General features: G+C 45.3%; 1 protein-coding gene and 1 non-coding gene across 4 annotated transcripts in view; one reads left to right on the top strand and one right to left on the bottom strand.

Moving 5' to 3' along the window:
* Window positions 1-17,174, top strand: part of inpp5d (inositol polyphosphate-5-phosphatase D) — a 142,107-nt gene that overhangs the window by 15,328 nt on the left and 109,605 nt on the right. The window lies entirely within an intron of this gene.
* Window positions 4,255-4,361, bottom strand: LOC138743749 (U6 spliceosomal RNA). The gene has a single exon (XR_011345052.1). It is a non-coding gene; the product is annotated as a U6 spliceosomal RNA (small nuclear RNA).

The following is a 17,174-nucleotide window of genomic DNA, read 5'->3' as shown; positions in this document are numbered from 1 at the left end:
GTTAATGATGTTGGTGAGAACATCTGCTATCTGAACAGCCTCCGCATCCATCATGTTATCTTTCAGAATTTCCGGCACTTACTACAGGATCCCACTACTAGACACATCTCCCACTCTCCTCTCTACCTTCTGTAGGGACTGTTCCTTCCGTGACTCCCTCATGCACTCATCCCTCCCCACCAATCTTCCCTCCAGCACCTCACCATGATCCAGGGCTTCAAAAAGGCCTTTCAAGTGAAGCAACACTTCACTTGTGTATCTGCAGGACTGATTTACTGCATCCGGAACTCCCTTTGTGCCCTTCTCTACATCGGAGAGACTGGGTGCCGACTGGAAAATCACTTCGCTGAGCACCTTCGCTCTGTCCGCACCAGTGACAGAGACTTCCCAGTAGCCAATCATTTCAGTTCTGTGTCACCCTCCCACACTCGCATGTCTGTCCATGGCCTTGTGTAATATCCCACCAAGACCACCCATAAATTGGAGGAATAACACCTGATATTCCCTTCTGGAGACTCTCCAGCCAGATGGCATTAACATTGACTTTTCTGGTTTTTTCTAACCTGCTCTCCTCCTTCCCCTCCAAGTTCTCCTCCCTCTTTTCCCCCTCCCTGCACTCAGCCATCCCTCCTCCCCTTGATTGCTGCTGTCCCCTCCCTTCCTTCTCCAGCAATCGCCTCCAACCTTTGCAGCCACCTCCCTCCCCCCCCCCCCACCACTATTTTGTCGGACACCTGCCGACATTTTCCCATCCCTTGATGAAGGACTCGAGCCCAAAACATCGGTTATGTATTTTTTACCTTTGCTATATAAGGTACAGTGCTTGACCAGCTGAGTTTCTCCAGCATTGTGTTTTTACTTCAACCACAGTTTCTGCAGATTAAGAAATGGCAGTGTAACTTGTATTGATGGGATTACAGGTTTAAAAAAAAATCTCCTTGGCTGGAGGGAAATATTCCTGATTAACCACAGCAGTGAAAGTGAAGGGGCAGCAAAGGATCATCACTCATTTGTTACTGCACTAAATCGAGGGAAAATCACAGAGGTTTTATGCAATTTTTTTTGGATCCTTAAAACTGAGATCACTTCCTGCTCAGGTCCAGTGAATAGAAAAGCTCAGTGTGTCTTTATATTTATTTACATAATATAGACACCGCTAGCAAGACCAAAATATTTAATTCTCATCCCTAATTGCCGTTGAAGGTGTCGATGAACTTGAACATTGCTAGCCCTTGTTCTCCACGGTAGGGAGATCCAGAATGTTTTCAAGTCTGAATAATGTGTGGCTTGAAGATGAAGCTCCAAATTGCGTGCTGCTGTTGGCTGCAAGTGGAGCCTTGACTGCAGCATATTTTGTAGGTGGTTATGGCCACTTTCCCAAACAAATGGGCAGTGAATGTTTGGAGTGTTTGAGTAGTGGAAGATTAGGCTGGTTCGCTCTGGATGAGACTGAGATCTTATTTTTGAATGCTTGACACTCAGATAAAAGGAGTGTATTCCGTAACACCACGTGTCCAGGTAGTGGTAAAGCTGATGTGCCTATTATTTTAAAACTAGTATCTGACATGCACTTGTCACTAATATTTTTGCCATTAGTTCTGTTGTATTTCTGCCATCCTCTGACGAGCGATTAAGAAACAGCAATGTTGAGAAGAGGTACTTGGACACTGTCTTGTTGGAGACTGTCGCTGCTTTGGACTTGCAGAGGTAAAACATTCCTCAGTACTGTACTTACCAGCAAATGAAACTGACGTCATGCAGAAAAGGTAATTGGGAATGCAACCTGAAGACACTTGGGCCAACGGGACTGACCCATTGTGCATTGGCCAAATGATACAAAGGTAACTTTCGCATCTGCGGAAGCAAAAAGGCACATGTTGAGGTAAACCAGCAAATCTGCATAAGCCGGCATCTAATCCAATCCACTTGGAGAACCTCAGCAGGTCACGTGGCAGCCACAGAAAGTAAAAGACAGTCGATGCTTTGGGCCTGAGCCCTCCTTCAAGTGCCAGCGGTGGGGTGAAGGGGAGGAGCACGGGCTAAGACGCAAAAGGTAACAACAGATGGGAGGGAAGAAGAGAATGCAGCTGAATATTATGGGGGAAGATGGCAGAGGGCTAAGAAGGGTAGCTCTCACCAGAACTGTATTTATTGTACAATCTTATGGTTATTGGTACAACACTATCAAAATATCAATTACACTAGCGGTAGCCAGGAAACGTATCGCTGTTAAATGGAAGTCCGACTCCCCCCTATTTGTTATTTGCTGGAATATGGAAATGAAAAATTGTGCCCACCTGGAAAAGATCACATAATCTTAGAAAGAAATATGACATGTTTGTTAAAATATGGCAACCTTATTTGAATCCTGCTGGCTTAAGGATATAATTAACTTCCCAGAAAAAGTTTAATAGATCAAGATATAGACTAATTAATCAAGGCTGCCAAACACCCCTTCTTTTTTGGACAATTTTCTTTTTAAAGTCAGCATTTGGGGAGGGGGGGGGGTGAGTTTTGGGCAATCATATGAGACTGTAATTTTAAAATATTAGTTACATTATGTATGTAATAATGATCTATATGAGTCTTGGAAAAATTCAAATATTCAAAAAAGAAAGAAGGGTAGCTCTCTGATAGAAGGCAAGAGGGTGGGGAGCTGGAAGAAGGGAGGCAGGGATAAGGGAAAGAGAGAGATTGGGGAGGGATTAATGGAGGCCTATATTGATGCTGTCTGGTTGGGCACTGCCAAGATGGAATACAAGGTACATGTCAACGTTCCTGGTCGGAACTGTGCACCAGATTCCAGCATCTGCTGGCTCTTTGGCTTCATACGAATTAAAACATTATAATCCCTGGATTATAACATTGTTTCTCCTCGCGTTGTTTGGAGATGGTACTGAGTGAAATTTGTTTGCATAAAGTAGTTATTGTATTTTCATGGCCTGAGAGTTTTTGAATTTGAATGGTGGTTTGCCATTGTAATGCTATCGATCAACCACATTAGACAGAGTTGTGATTTAATAGGGATTAATCACCTTAATGAATCAATACATCTCACATGTTGCTGGCCTGGTTCCAAGGCAAATACTGAGGGAGGAGTTTGGCCGTACAGCCTTTATAGGGATTTCCAGTAGGGAGGAGTCACAAGTTCAGGAGGGTGGGACAGCTCATACAATGCATACAATACAGTGGTTGCACCATATTCACCCCCTCTTTTGAAATGATGTCTGGTGGGGTGAAGTGGTTCAATGTTAGTTACAGGTTCAGCATGTCTGGTGGTCTCGTCTGTCATTGTTACCATTGTAAGGCTTGCTGTGGCATAGTTGCTGGTTCCTGGGTGGGGTCTTGCGCGATAGGCTGTGCCTCTGGTGGCTGGAGTGGGTGGTGGGGGGGTTAGTAGGACTGTGGGGTTGCTCGGTCTAAGGTTGAGGCGCTGTGTCGGGCACAATTGGTGGAGCCGGTTGGCCAGGGTTACTGTGAGTGGATGTTGATTGGTTGGTCGAGGAGTCCCCTGCATGCACCAGATCTCTGATGGGAACCACGTCCTGCCACCCATCCTGGTACTCCACGTAAGAGCATTGGGGATTAGAGTGGAGGAGGTGGACCCTGTCGACCAGAGGGTTAGTCTTGTGGTATCTGATATGCCTTTGGAGCAGTATGGGCCCAGGGGCTGTCAGCCAGGTCTGCAGTGTGGTTCCCGACGCTGACTTCCTGGGGAAGAAAAAGAGCCTTTCATGCGGTGTCACGTTAGTTGCGGCTCAGAGGAGGGATCTGGTGGCATGGAGCATCTCAGGAAGGATTTCTTGCCACCAGGAGATGGGTAGACCTTTTGACTGAGGGCTAGGAGGACTGCCTTCCAGACGGTGGCATTCTCCCTTTCTATCTGGCCATTCCCCGGGAGTTATAACCCGTGGTCCTGCTCGTGGCTTTGCCCTTGGCCAGCAGGTACTGGCACAGCTCCTCACTCGTGAACGAGGATTCCCAGTCACTATGAATATAGCAGGGGTATCCAAACAGAGCGAATATGCTATGCAGTGCCTTTATGACAGTGGTCATGGTCAGTGGTCATGAAGGGGAATCAGGAGTATTCGTCAGTGATATTCAGGAAGTATATGTTTTCCTGTTGGCGGATGGAAGGGAGTCATAGAAATCCATTCTGTCTGGTTTATTTTTTGTATATTTCATTTATTAATAATAGTTTACAGACATGTTAAAAAATACAGATATACAAAACTATTTTTAATTTATTTATTTTTAATTACAGAACGCTTCACAGGTTTGCGTGTCATCCTTGTACAGGGGCTATGCTAATCTTCTCTGTATCATTCCTATTTTAGTATATGTGCTGCCAAATTGAGCACCCATTCTGTCTGGTTAATAGAATTGGGGTTTACACTTGGCACAGACCAGAAGCTCTCTGATATCCTCAACTGAGTAGGTGAGGTTATAGTCTACAATAAAGTGGTAGAGCCTGGTGACCCCAGGATGACAGAGGAGGACTTGGATGTTGGTGCATGTCCCCTGAGACAGTGAATTGGGGGATTCCTTGAGCCTCCTGGGCTGGTACAAGATCTCTTAGTTGTAGAAGGATAGCTAAATTTTCCACCTCAGGATCTTGTCATTCTTAATTTTTCCCCACTGTTTGTTATTGAACATAAAAGCAACTGGATGTTGGTCAGTCAGCAGGGTGAATGGTTTTCCGGCCAGATAATCCCTCCAGTGGCACACAGCTTCCACTGTGGCCTGGCCTCCTTTTCAATGGCTGAGTGCAGAATTTCGGGGCCCCAGAGAGTTCGGGAAAAGAAAGCTACTGGCCTGCCTACCTGGTTGAGTGTGGCAGCCAGGGCAAAGATGGACGCATCTCTCTCCACCTGGAAGGGGATGGATTCATTCACAGCATGTATTGCCACGTTGGTGATGTCGCCCTTGATGCATGTGAATGCTGCTTGGGCTTCCTCCGACAGGGGAAAGGTGGTAGATTTCACTGGAGGAGGGCTTTGTCCACATAATTCTGGACCCATTGGGTGTAATACATAATGGAGCCCAAGTTCCTTTTCAGGGCCTTGAGGGTAGGGACAATGAGAACTCCAACAGGAGGCGCATGTCGTCAGGGTTGGGCCCAATGATGGTATTCTCCACCACACATCCCAGGATGGCCAGCCATGAAGTGCTGAACATGCACTTCTTTTGGTTCTATGTTAGGTTGAAGCTTTTGGCTGTTTGAAGAAATTTCTGCAGATTAGCGTCGTGATCCTACTGGTCATGGTCGCAGATGGTCACATTGTCCAGGTAAGGAAACGTGGCCTTGAGTCCATAGTCATCCACTATTCAGTTCATCTCCCTCTGGAAGATATACACCCCGTGGAGACCCTGTAAGGGTCTCCGAGGCAGCTGTCCACCTCGAAGGCAATTTACGGGCTATCATCTGGACGGATTGGTAGTTGGTGGTTGAAAGACCAGGAACTCTGTGATCTTGTTTACCATGTTGGCAATGTGGGGGTGTGTGTAAGTGTCCAGCTGGCTGAAACGGCTTATGGTCTGGCTATAGACGATAACCATGCGGTGTTTCTCTTGCTCTTAACAACCACCACCTGTACCCTCCAGGGGTTGGTGCTGGGTTCTATGATCCCCTCTACCAGAAGCTGTTTGACTTCTACTTTGATGAAGGCTCTGTCCCTGGGGCTACATCTCCTGATCTTGGTGGTGACCGGCTTGTAGTTGGAGGTGAGGTACTTGAACAGGGGCGGCCGTGGAATCGGAGGGTAGAGAGACCACGGATCATGTTCGGAAGTTGTGGGGTGGTGGGGTCGGATGGTTTAAGAATTTGCAGTTGTGGACCGTGAGGGGCGAGTATAGGCATCAAACTCCATTTTGCCGCTCTTGAGCTGGCACTGGAAGTCCAATCCCAGTATGACTGGTGTGCAGAGCTGAGGCATGATACGAGGTTTAAAGTTCTCATACTCCGTGCCCCACATGTTCAGTGTCACGATGCAGCAGCCATGGATCTCAGCTGAATGGGATTTGGAGGCCAGGGAGACTTTACATTGTGTCAGGGTTACTACAAGGGAGTAACACTGCACTGTGCCCAGATGAGTGAAGCTCTCCGTGCTCCCTGTATCAAACAAACAGTTGGTGTCACTACAATTCTCCTTGATGTTCATCACGGCCCTGGCCAGTTGATGTGGGGTGTCCTGGTCCAGGGTAGTCGAGGCCAACATCTGGTCACTGTTTGAGTCACTGCAATAAAGTTGGTTCAGGGGTGCCTGCCAAGATGGCTTCCCCATGCCGCACATGCTGTGCTGCTCCTTGCCACCAAAGTGATGCCGGAAGTGGTGTGGTCCTGGTTTGCCCCCCCCCCCCCACCCCATGGTCCCGCTGAGCTGTTTCCCATGACCAGAAGTAACGCCGAAGGTGAAGCCGGAAGTGGTGCAGTCCAAGATGGCGGTGGCTGCCAGAGAATAGTTGGGACCTATGTACCTTCCAGTAGTGTCCCTTCTTCCCGCAGACAGCATGTAGTGTTTCAACTGGGCAGTTATTTCGAGGATGCTTTGTGTGTCCACAGAAATATCCCTGTGGGTTCTCGATGGTGGTGACCTGGGGTCCCGTGCCCGAGCTCCCCACATGGTGGCCGTGCTCCCAGAGGACATGCTTCCACATCCAGCTGAGCTGTTTCAAGCGCTTTAGCCAGGTCGATTACTTCTTGCAGGCTTCGATTGCCTTTACCAGGAGTCTCTGTCTGATGTGAATAGACCTGAACCCAGCCACACATGCATCACATATCAGGCCTTCTAGATAGGCAGGAGCAGAGATTCTTGTCAGTCACAGGCTTGCCTCAGCTCTCACAGGACCCATATGTACTCGTCAACTGACTCACCAGGCGCTTGTCTACAACTGCCCAGGGGGAATCTGGCATAGATGACATTCATTGGGGTCTGATACTGTTTTTGTAGGAGCTCCATGGTAGCTGAGTGAGTAGTGCAGTCTCTTATCTGGAAGACTCGGTGGCCGAGCTGAGCCAAGAGTAGATCTCGTTTGTCTCCCTCATTGTTGCATCTCATGAAACCATTGAGGCAGTGCAGCCATAATCGAATTTGACTGAGGCCTCCAGATCTTTAGGGTCAGTGTCCAGTTTACCCACCCTTATTGCCTTGTCCACGGCCCAAAAATTTAAGGTGATTAAATTGTAGCACTATCGATCAACCATGTTAGACAGAGAGCTGCGATTAATAGGGTTTAATCACCTTAAGACATCAACACATCTCAAATGTTGCTGGCCCCATTCCAAGGCAGGTACTGGGGAAGGAGTTTGGGCATAACAGCCTTGTAGGGATTTCTGGGAGGGAGGAGCCACTGGTTCAGGGGGTGGGTCAGCTCATACCATACATATAATACAACGGTTGCACCACAGCCATTTTGTTAGACTATTGGAGTGGCATGATCTGTACCTGGCAAACTGACATCGCATTGACCTGCTTATGCACTGGTTAATTTTTTAGTCCATTACTCAGCAGTCAGTGAACTATCAAGATGTTTCTACCAGACTGAAGAATCTCTGTCAGCCATTTTATATCATGTGGGAGGATGATACCTCCATTTTGTCTCTTTTCAATAAAAGAGTTTTTAGCCTGGAAACTTTATCCTTATTTTAATTCAAAATCAGTTTACTGCACAGCTTTTTTTGTTATATAATACTCATTTTTCTGAGTAGTAGCTTCAGCAAAAGTGTTTATTTAATGCTTTGTGCAGTTGCATTTTATTTATTGTTCCTCTTTCTGTGACCACAAGCTGCTCTGAGAGCTAAAATTAATCCTCTGCGCTGTGTACGCAATGTTTCAGACACTGCAAGATGCTGGTGGGTTACTTTACAATCAGGATCAAGGCATCTCCAGTTGACGGCCAAGTTTTTCTATTAATCAAATGGATGATGTTTTAAATGGGCTGACCACTTTTTTCAGCCTGTGATTCATTTGTACCCCTCTTGCCTTTGACAGAGGGATGTGGTTTCATGTCCCAAGCTGAAGAGAAGAGCTCACAAATTCAAACTAATGTTCCCAGCAGTTCTGAGAGAGCATTAAACTGGTTAACTTGCTGATTGAGATACCTTATTGTACTTCTACGTGTTTACCTAACTGACAATTCTTGAGTTTTACTTCAACCATTATACAGTTACACAATCCTTTACCTGGAACCCTTGGGAGATGGTGTGCTCCAAATTTTGGAAAGCCAGATATAAGCCCACCCCAAATTGTGCTGCCATACCCACCCCCACCCCCTTCCAATCGCACTGCCAGTCTCTCGCCCACCTGACTCGCGCTGCTGTCTCTCTCCCCACATGCCGGATTTTGGATGTCTGGAAAAAGGATCGACAGAATCTTGTGATTTACTTTCTTGAAAGAGTGCTACATTTCTGTCAGAGTATTTCTCTGCTGATTGTTGAGAGTATGGAGAGATTTAACCTCCACTTGGCAGGATTTGACATTGAACTCAGAGTCTAAAAGTTCCTCTCCTAAGAAACTGATACCACACAACTTGAGACCTTACTTGGAAACTGCATTGGTGACATTGCACCTTGCACTGAGCAATTTGCTTGCGAGCTGTTACATACAAGGCATCTGATGGGCAATTGTGTTTTCCTGTGGTAATTCTTCATGTTGTACATGTGGGACCTCGTATGAATGTTGCTGTGAGAAGTCCCATGCAACAGATATTTGCTTTGGTTCAGAGTCCCAGGTGACTTGCCATGTACATACAGAATATGTCTCTGTGTGAATATTTAAGTGGGCTGCACCTCCAGATTTGACAACCCTTCAGTGCCATACTCCTCAACTTTGCATCCCCATTGTGGAAGGATACAAGTCCCTCCACTTTTGGTCCTAATCTGAGATGTTTATTCTCCTCTCCATGCAGTGGGCCACTGGAGAAGACTATCCCTACCAAGTGCCTATCGTTTCCAGGGTTATGTTCATGCATGGATGTATTTGGAAGTAGACTAGACCCTGCCAAATGATGTGTTGGTGGCCTTCTAGGATTAGTGTGTGCAACAAAGATTGGAGTGGATCCTGACTCTAAGAATAATTTTAATCACACAAAGACCAATGGGGTTTCTTTGTGAGGTCAATAATTGAATTTGGCTAAAAAAGCCATGATATTTAAATACTGAAGAAATTACTTGCATGTTTATTCATGCTACAAAGACATTAGGGTGCCCTTAATACCAAGTGAATAGTTTTTTAAAAAATGCTCTAGCTTGTTTGATTGAGTGTGGTTGAATATCTGTGGTTTCCTTTTCCTTCATCTGCTAAATTGAACCAAAATCTAAGATAGCAAATATTTTCTGACAGTTACTCCAAAAACGTGCCAGGTTTAAACAAATTACATTTGCATGAGAAGTTTTGGTTTCACCAGAGTCTGAGCATTTCTTTCTGTTCACTTTGTTATTATTAGCTTCAGTACTTACAGCTTACTTTCATTATAATGACTAATTATAATATCATTCTCTTACTGATCTAGCTAAGATTGGTGGTGTAGCGGTTAGCGCAATGCCTTTACAGCACCAGTGATCGGGACTAAGGTTTGACTCCTGCACTGTCTGTGAGGTGTTTGTACGTTTGCCCCCCCCCCCATCTGCATGGGTCTTCCCCAGGCATTCGGTTTCCTCCAACTGTTCAAAATGTACCGGGGGTGTAGATCAACTGAGTGAAATTGGGCAGCGCGAGCTTGTGGGACGAAATGGCCTGTTGCGGTGCTGTTTGGACGGTGCATGAGCGAGGGTTGAGCGCAAAAGAGCAAAAGAAAAGTAGAAAATGTGGTATACTTGTGTGAACGAGTCAACTGGTCAGGGAATATCGCAAAGTCATAGAACAGTAAAGCACAGAAGCAGGCCCTTCACTCACAATGTCTACCTCAAATATACTACCCAAGTTAAACTAAAACTCTACTGATTGCATATGATACACATCCCTCCATTCCCTGTATATTCATGTGTCTGTCCAGAAGCCTCCTAAATTCGACTATTGTATCTGCTTTCACTAAGATCCTAGGTTAATGGCTGATAATTTAATTTGTATAGATGGCCTAGATTATTTTCTAGTCTAATACCTAGGTATCAGATTGCTTGTGTTTGCCATTTAAATGGTGATTCTTTTTTAAACTTTGTGAAATCTGCATCGCTTCACTTTTATTTGTGTTGATCTTGTACCCCGATATTTCTCCATATTCCTTCAATTTCTTATGTAATTCTTTTATTGATAAATCTGGTTCTGTTAAGTATACTATGATGTCATCTGCAAATAGACTGATTTTATATTCCTTCTCTTTTATTTTTATCCCTTTTATTTTCTATTCTTATCAGTTCTGCCAATGGTTCTATTGCTAAAGTGAACAGTGAAGGAGATAGTGGACATCCCTGCCTAGTTGACTTGCTTAATTTAAATTGGTTCAATTATATATCCATTTACTGTCACCTTCGCCATTGGACCCTTATATAATGCTTTAATCCAATTAATATATTTCTCTAGTAGGTTGAACCTCTGTAATACTTTGAATAAATAATTCCATTCTACCCTGTCAAAGGCTTTTTCTGCATCTAAAGCAATAGCCACTGTTGGCATCTTATTTCCTTGTACTGCATGGATTAAGTTAATGAACTTGCAAACATTGTCCGTTGTTCATCTTTTCTTAATAAATCCAGTTTGATGTAGTTTTACTATTTTTGGTACACAATCGGCCAATCTGTTTGCTAATAGTTTAATCTGAGTTAAGTAGTCTATACGATGCTGGTGTTAGTGGATCTTTCCCCATCTTTGGTATTACTGTAATTATTGCTGTTTTACATTAATCTGGCATGTTTGCATACCACCAACTGAAAACCTACATAAAGGACAAACTGGGAAGCAGACTGAGATTACCAGAAGGAAGCAGCTTTGTAATCACATATTCAGACACAATGATCTTTTCTTTCTTCTTTGGCTTGGCTTCGCGGACGAAGATTTATGGAGGGGGTAAAAAGTCCACGTCAGCTGCAGGCTCGATTGTGGCTGACCAGTCCGATGCGGGACAGGCAGACACGATTGCAGCGGTTGCAAGGGAAAATTGGTTGGTTGGGGTTGGGTGTTGGGTTTTTCCTCCTTTGCCTTTTGTCAGTGAGGTGGGCTCTGCGGTCTTCTTCAAAGGAGGCTGCTGCCCGCCAAACTGTGAGGCGCCAAGATGCACGGTTTGAGGCGTTATCAGCCCACTGGCGGTGGTCAATGTGGCAGGCACCAAGAGATTTCTTTAGGCAGTCCTTGTACCTTTTCTTTGGTGCACCTCTGTCACGGTGGCCAGTGGAGAGCTCGCCATATAATACGATCTTGGGAAGGCGATGGTCCTCCATTCTGGAGACGTGACCCATCCAGCACAGCTGGATCTTCAGCAGCGTGGACTCGATGCTGTCGACCTCTGCCATCTCGAGTACCTCGACGTTAGGGGTGTGAGCGCTCCAATGAATGTTGAGGATGGAGCGGAGACAACGCTGGTGGAAGCGTTCTAGGAGCCGTAGGTGATGCCGGTAGAGGACCCATGATTCGGAGCCGAACAGGAGTGTGGGTATGAAAACGGCTCTGTATACGCTTATCTTTGTGAGGTTTTTCAGTTGGTTGTTTTTCCAGACTCTTTTGTGTAGTCTTCCAAAGGCGCTATTTGCCTTGGCGAGTCTGTTGTCTATCTCATTGTCGATCCTTGCATCTGATGAAATGGTGCAGCCGAGATAGGTAAACTGGTTGACCGTTTTGAGTTTTGTGTGCCCGATGGAGATGTGGGGGGGCTGGTAGTCATGGTGGGGAGCTGGCTGATGGAGGACCTCAGTTTTCTTCAGGCTGACTTCCAGGCCAAACATTTTGGCAGTTTCCGCAAAGCAGGACGTCAAGCGCTGAAGAGCTGGCTCTGAATGGGCAACTAAAGCGGCATCATCTGCAAAGAGTAGTTCACGGACAAGTTTCTCTTGTGTCTTGGTGTGATAATTAAAAGATTTATAACAAACATGTACATCAAGCTGCAAGAGAAAGAAAATGATGAAATAAGCTATAAACGCAAATAAAAGTGGGAACAAGATTTAAACAAAAAGATAAAAAATGAAATATGGGAAAAGCTATGCTCCAGAACTAGGTTACGCATGATACAATATAATTGGTTACACAGGGTATATATCACACCCCAAAAGTTAAATAAATGGGATCCAACATTATCAGATAGACGTTTTTGCTGTAAGAAGGAAATGGGAACAACAGTACATGCAATTTGGGCATGTGAGAAAGTGAAAAAGTTTTGGGAAGATCTAAATCAGGTATTAAATAAAATCACAAAAAGCAACATATCAAAAAATCCAGAGATCTTTCTTCTAAGGAATATAAGAAGTAAAGAATTAGGCCTCAAACTGGATGAAGCGCAAAAAACTATTTATTATGATAGCCTTAGCTGTAGCAAAAAAAATGTATAATGTCAACTTGGAAATCAGAAGAGAGCAATGGTACATGGAAATGAATAAATGTATTCCATTGGAAAAAATAACATATAATTAAAAAAATAATTATTTTTGAACAAATTTGGGAACCATACATGGAACACAACAGAGGGCCTACCGCGGACCTCCACCCCCAAAAAAGATAGAATGAGAAGAAGACGAAATGAACTGACCCAGTGTGTAAAAGTAGATGACACAATTTTCTTGTTTATTTTCATTGTGTGATGACATTGTTTAATAGGTTTATTGTATTGTATATGTTGAACATTTAATGGGTTTGGAGGGGTGTGGGAAGGAGGGAGGGGAGGGGGAAAGGGGAAAAAATGACAATGGGTATATTCAAGAGGGAAATGTTTGTGTATATTTTGGTTAATATGGTTCATAGTGTGGGAAAAAAAATTAAAAAAAAAACTAAGATCCTTGGCAGTCCATTCAAGGCACCCACCAGTGTTTTTTTATATATATATTTTAAAAATTCTGAGAGTCTACATCACCAAACCTTCTCATAATTTTATAAAGTTCTACCAGGTCACCTCTCAGCCTCCGACACACCAGAGAAAACCACCCACACTTGTCCAATCTCTCCTTGCAGCTCTTTCTCACGAATCAGAATTTATTTCATGAACAAGTCACGAAATTCGATGCTTTGCAGCAGCGTCACAGGGCAAACATTCATATTATAAACCATCTTACGACATTACTATGTACAAAAAAAACCAATAATAGAACATGAAAAGTAAGGCAGTGTCTTCGATTCATTGATTATCCAGGAATCTGATGGCAATGGGGAAGAAGCTGTCCTTGTACCATTGAGCAGTAGCAGAGTGAAGAGGGCATGGCCTGGGTGGTAGACTCAACACTCCTCTCTATAACTGGATTCTGAATTTCCTAACAGAAAGACCAGGTTGGCAGCAGAATGTCAAGCACCATCGCGCTGAGCACGGGAGCACCTCATGGGTGTGCACAGCTCGCTCCTGACCCGCGGACTACAATACTAGATTCTGATCCAATACAGTCATCAAGTTTGCCGATGACATGACAGTAGTTGGTCTCATCAGCAACAACGATGAGTCACGCAGCAGAGAAGAGGTAGAAAAACGTGATTATGGTGTAGGAATAACAACCTGAGTTTCAATGAGGATAAGACAAAAAAAGATAATTGTGGACTTCAGGAGGACCTGGAACAACCATCCTCCAATACACATTAATAACTTGATAATAGAGAGCACCTAGATAGTCAGAGACCATTTAAAAAATGACCTATCCTGGACTGCACTTCCAGAGAGGATTGAGGTGGGCAAGGCTACCAGTCACCATCCTGTCAACTTTCTATAGGACCTCTATCAAGGACGCCCTGTCCGGCTGTATCACAGTGAGTTACAGTTGCTGCAGTACATTGGCTCAGAGGTCAATCATCAGATCACTGAGGTCTCCCTTCTCCCACCCCCCCCCCCCGAACCCCATATTGATATGATTGACTGAGATCGTTGTTTGAAGATAATTGAGGACCATTTCCATCCTGTACACAATATCTGCTCCGTTTTGGAAAGAGATACAGAAGTATCCAAGTGAGAACCACCAGGCCAAGAAGCAGCTTCTTCCCACAGTCAGTGAGACTGCTGAATGACTGAAGGGACTACTCATTACTAACCCTCTGAGTCTCGACTATTTATTAAAAAAAACAATGTATGTGTGTATACATACTGTATATAGATATATATATTTGCACATGTGCAAACATATGTATACATACAGTTCATGTATATGTGTGTATTTTTCTTTTCTTTGGCTTGGCTTCGCGGATGAAGATTTATGGAGGGGGTAAAAAGTCCACGTCAGCTGCAGGCTCGTTTGTGGCTGACCAGTCCGATGCGGGACAGGCAGACACGATTGCAGCGGTTGCAAGGGAAAATTGGTTGGTTGGGGTTGGGTGTTGGGTTTTTCCTCCTTTGCCTTTTGTCAGTGAGGTGGGCTCTGCGGTCTTCTTCAAAGGAGGCTGCTGCCCGCCAAACTGTGAGGCGCCAAGATGCACGGTTTGAGGCGTTATCAGCCCACTGGCGGTGGTCAATGTGGCAGGCACCAAGAGATTTCTTTAGGCAGTCCTTGTACCTTTTCTTTGGTGCACCTCTGTCACGGTGGCCAGTGGAGAGCTCGCCATATAATACGATCTTGGGAAGGCGATGGTCCTCCATTCTGGAGACGTGACCCATCCAGCACAGCTGGATCTTCAGCAGCGTGGACTCGATGCTGTCGACCTCTGCCATCTCGAGTACCTCGACGTTAGGGGTGTGAGCGCTCCAATGGATGTTGAGGATGGAGCGGAGACAACGCTGGTGGAAGCGTTCTAGGAGCCGTAGGTGGTGCCGGTAGAGGACCCATGATTCGGAGCCGAACAGGAGTGTGGGTATGACAACGGCTCTGTATACGCTTATCTTTGTGAGGTTTTTCAGTTGGTTGTTTTTCCAGACTCTTTTGTGTAGTCTTCCAAAGGCGCTATTTGCCTTGGCGAGTCTGTTGTCTATCTCATTGTCGATCCTTGCATCTGATGAAATGGTGCAGCCGAGATAGGTAAACTGGTTGACCGTTTTGAGTTTTGTGTGCCCGATGGAGATGTGGGGGGGCTGGTAGTCATGGTGGGGAGCTGGCTGATGGAGGACCTCAGTTTTCTTCAGGCTGACTTCCAGGCCAAACATTTTGGCAGTTTCCGCAAAGCAGGACGTCAAGCGCTGAAGAGCTGGCTCTGAATGGGCAACTAAAGCGGCATCATCTGCAAAGAGTAGTTCACGGACAAGTTTCTCTTGTGTCTTGGTGTGAGCTTGCAGGCGCCTCAGATTGAAGAGACTGCCATCCGTGCGGTACCGGATGTAAACAGCGTCTTCATTGTTGGGGTCTTTCATGGCTTGGTTCAGCATCATGCTGAAGAAGATTGAAAAGAGGGTTGGTGCGAGAACACAGCCTTGCTTCACGCCATTGTTAATGGAGAAGGGTTCAGAGAGCTCATTGCTGTATCTGACCCGACCTTGTTGGTTTTCGTGCAGTTGGATAATCATGTTGAGGAACTTTGGGGGACATCCGATGCGCTCTAGTATTTGCCAAAGCCCTTTCCTGCTCACGGTGTCGAAGGCTTTGGTGAGGTCAACAAAGGTGATGTAGAGTCCTTTGTTTTGTTCTCTACACTTTTCTTGGAGCTGTCTGAGGGCAAAGACCATGTCAGTGGTTCCTCTGTTAGCGCGAAAGCCGCACTGTGATTCTGGGAGAATATTCTCAGCGACACTAGGTATTATTCTATTTAGTAGAATCCTAGCGAAGATTTTGCCTGCAATGGAGAGCAACGTGATTCCCCTGTAGTTTGAGCAGTCTGATTTCTCGCCTTTGTTTTTGTACAGGGTGATGATGGTGGCATCACGAAGATCCTGAGGCAGTTTACCTTGGTCCCAACAAAGCTTGAAAAACTCATGCAGTTTGGCATGCAGAGTTTTGCCGCCAGCCTTCCAGACTTCTGGGGGGATTCCATCCATACCTGCTGCTTTGCCACTTTTCAGTTGTTCGATTGCCTTATATGTCTCATCCAGGGTGGGAACCTCATCCAGCTCTAGCCTTAGGGGCTGTTGAGGGAGCTGGAGCAGGGCGGAATCTTGGACTGAGCGGTTGGTACTGAAAAGAGATTGGAAGTGTTCTGACCATCGGTTGAGGATGGAGATCTTGTCGCTGAGGAGGACTTTGCCGTCTGAGCTGCGCAGCGGGCTTTGGACTTGGGGTGAGGGGCCGTACACAGCCTTTAGAGCCTCGTAGAAACCCCTGAAGTCGCCAATGTCCGTGCTGAGCTGTGTTCGTTTGGCGAGGCTAGTCCACCACTCATTTTGGATCTCCCGGAGTTTGCGCTGAAGATGGCTGCATGCGCGACGGAAGGCTTGTTTCTTCTCTGGACAGGACGGCTTTGTAAGGTGAGCCTGGTGGGCAGCTCGCTTCTTTGCCAGCAGCTCCTGGATTTCCTGGCTGTTTTCGTCAAACCAGTCCTTGTTTTTCCTGGAGGAGAAGCCCAGTACCTCTTCAGTGGATTGCAGTATGGTAGTCTTCAACTGATCCCAGAGGGTTTCAGGGGACGGGTCACGGACGGGACCCGTCCATATGTGTGTATATATGTGTGATATATATATATATATATATATATATATATATATATAATATCTACATGTGTTATATGTCTGGTTGAGTTTTTGCACTAAGGACTAGAGAACAGTTTCATTGGATGCAGGTGCTTTTATGATCGGATGATAATAAACTTGAACTCCTAATTGTGAACGCAAGGGTTGAACAAACAGTACACACCACCCAATCTCATCATCTGGCACGGCACACCGATTTAACTAAAAGGTACAAATCTGGTTGCAATCTACAAGCGTGAGACCCTACAGTCTCCCCCTGATGCATGCCACAAATACCTGTTGGATAATCTTCTCGATAACACTAACCAAAGTTTTGTATAGCTGCAACATGACTTCCTTACTTTTATAATGCATCACCAAATGAAAACAAGCACATCACAGGCCGCCTTCACACCCTATTGTGTGGCCAGTCTCTATGAGCATCGTAGATGGGGGAAAAAAAGTCTGTGAATATGGTTTGCTGTTAGAGTTAAACACCCTGCTTTGGTAGCCTGCAGTTGAGGAAAAGTGTT

This window comes from Narcine bancroftii, chromosome 9, assembly GCF_036971445.1.
Source record: "Narcine bancroftii isolate sNarBan1 chromosome 9, sNarBan1.hap1, whole genome shotgun sequence".
Lineage (NCBI taxonomy): Eukaryota > Metazoa > Chordata > Chondrichthyes > Torpediniformes > Narcinidae > Narcine > Narcine bancroftii.
The sequence above is the reverse complement of the archived record's forward strand: the minus strand, read 5'-3'. Positions and strand labels throughout refer to the sequence as shown.